Source organism: Sinocyclocheilus grahami, unplaced genomic scaffold (assembly GCF_001515645.1).
Source record: "Sinocyclocheilus grahami isolate Dianchi unplaced genomic scaffold, SAMN03320097.WGS_v1.1 scaffold279.1, whole genome shotgun sequence".
In the NCBI taxonomy this organism is placed as follows: domain Eukaryota; kingdom Metazoa; phylum Chordata; class Actinopteri; order Cypriniformes; family Cyprinidae; genus Sinocyclocheilus; species Sinocyclocheilus grahami.
Genome location: NW_015505458.1, coordinates 1939011 through 1941949, shown reverse-complemented (window position 1 = coordinate 1941949; position 2939 = coordinate 1939011).

Sequence of the window (2939 nt, the reverse complement as noted above, 5' to 3'; positions counted from 1 at the left end):
CTTTCAAAAACAAAAAATCCTACCCATCCCTATATTTTGCAAAAAATGTATAAAAAAATTAAATAATAATAATACATTAAAATATTTGATGTTTTGTGTTTAACAATTGTGGCTAGACTTTTTATTTTCTTTTGGCAAGATTTTGATGTTTATACAGAAATGGACTTCCCTGAGATTTATTCACTAGAGTGGAAAGGTGTGAAAACTAGCCTCAATCTTCATATTTCCACTGGGTAAAACATTGTAGATTAGGTTTGCAATGCAAACTGCAACTGAAGTGCATATACACACAATTTCATCACTAGTGCCACAAACAGCACTTTACTCGTAATTGTTCACCACAAAAATCAAAGCTGTTGCATACACAACATCATCATAGAATTATGCACTTTTTTTCAGGTTTTTCCTTTTTACAATATCAATTTGTGTCTGTTCTCAGGTGAATGGAGTCCTTTACTGAGACACTGACTTTTACTGAGGTGTCCCTGGATTCCATTTCCTCTGGATAATATTGATGATCCCACCGACTTCATATTGGCGTGATCACTTTGAATCAGTAACAGCATATACAAACATCTGAAAGAATGCATGTGTCTGTGGTTCAAGGGTAAAGTTATTATGTCAAGCCTTCAGGAGGTTTGTCACTCTCTGACAGATTACAGCGTATCTAACAAAGGGAAGCTACCCACGCTGCTTTGCCTTCTTGTGTTTCATTAGCTCTGTATATGTGGCCATTAAAATCACCTTGTCACTTAGCATTAATGGAAGGTGACCTTGTGCATGCACTGAAATACACTGTATGACTTCTGAAGGTAAAACTAGCAAAAAGAGCACAAAAACATCCATCATGCTCAGATTTCAGAGGACGTTGCTTTACCAACACAATGCAGGCTGCATGTTAAACGAATACAGTATATCATATCTGACTACACAGTGAACAGATACTGTAGGCATTGACGATATAGCTGGATTATCTTAACTGTGTCTGTATGCTGTGGTTATGTACATATAGACCTATTTGCTGCAACTTTAACAACTTTCTCTAACCTTTTTTACCTGAAATGAAATATATTACAACAATCTGTACTACAAATAACACCGATTTATGCATTCTGCTTCATGAAAACCATATAAAGTCTTGATGATTTATATACAGTTGAAGTGTTTGTAGTTGTAAACCTGTTCACTGTCAAAGCTGAAAATGATTCAAGCATCTGTCGCAGGGCAATAAATCATACACAAATGGAAGCTTGAAAGCTAATGGCTTTGTAGCATTGGAGAATTTTAATTTGACTCAAAAGTCTCCTGGGTCTCAAATGTTTTTCTGATATTATGAAATGTTCCCATGTTGCAAATTGTTGTTGCACTTTCCAGTTGAATTCTTAGTGCTGGCATTCAAAATGAAACTGCATATTTTTCAAAAGTTACACATGATTACACATAATCACAAAGTTTCTTGTGCCTATAATAAGAATTGAATGCTTTGTGGAAATTATTTTGACCACATAACCAGGTATGTGAAACCTGTTTCTGTCTCAGAGTAAAATGAAAAATGTGAAACTAATAAAAAGAAATACTCTCACTCATAGGCGGAGGGTGAACTAACTCCAGGGTAAGGCTAAAAGCAGCCAAATGTATTAAACATCATAAACCCGTATTTTTATCATGTAGGCTAAAAAAAAAAAAAAGTTTAATGGGACTGAATTTGTATTTAACGTGATTACAATTTAATAAAAACTTTAGAAATTGATAATTATATAGGCTAAGCTTCCACGGTTATTCAAACAGCAAATAAATTAGATATAGAAATGTATCACTAACATTGATCTATCGCGAGTTTAAGCACTCTCAAAAAAACTAAACTATGGTTATAATCACTGAAGCTGTATACACTGTTAAATGAATCTCTTACTTACATTGTAGGTACATCTGCGCTTTGTTGTTTATGATGAGAGAATTCGCAAGAGTTCAGAATTCAGTCAGCAAACGCGCGCACACTCAACAAAACTGATGAGTTTGAACGATGACTCATCTGAACACTTCTGATTGGCCATTGCATTCCTAAACTCAACAGATATGTGTGTGACATGCGCAACACTGTAAAAACGCCTAAAATGAAATACGTTGCAACATGAGCAGATCTTAATTTAAGGGCGCAATCGACACTGTCTATTCATATTCACTCTGTTAGCAACAGACGCAATAGATTTAATTTGTTTATGCAGGGGCATTTTTGGCCAATTTAGTGGCATTTTTGCCCCAAGTCCCCGTGGCCAGGCGCGCTCCGCCTATGCTCTCACTGTGAGAGAAATATAGTCAAAATAATGGGAAATAAAGTCATAATTGTGAGAAATGAAGTCTCAGTTATGAGACATTTTTTATTTATTTTCTCTCTGAGTGTGAAATTGGCTTCCACAGGTACTGTCTATATGACAAACAAAAATGTGAACATAAAATGAAATTAAATGACATTAAATATCAACTAATTCTTCTTCCCTACAAATGTAGACTAAATGCAAATCTTCTTCAATGCTAATCTAGGGCTTGCGATCTCTAAGCAGATCAGAAGGACAACCACCTGGACTTGTTGGATGTAAATCCAGTTAAAGTAAAAAGCTTTTGCAAGCTCAGAAGTTGTTTTGAGGCTTAGGCCAGCTCCAGACAGGAATTAGATGCAGTTTACTGGAACAATGTCATGTCACATTAAAGAGTTAAGGCAGTGCCATGGGGACTGGTTATCTGGCTAGTTGCTGAGGTGGTAATCCAAGCCTCTGTAAGCATCTGTCAAATGTCACAAAGTCTCAGGTTGACACACCGCTTTTGCCTCCACAGTGTCTCTGAGGTAAAGGGAGAAGTGAGGTGAAATGTGACACTTCTGGCATCTGTTTGGCACCGTTAACACAAAAAGAACAGGCTTTTAGTGTGATGCATGAAGCATA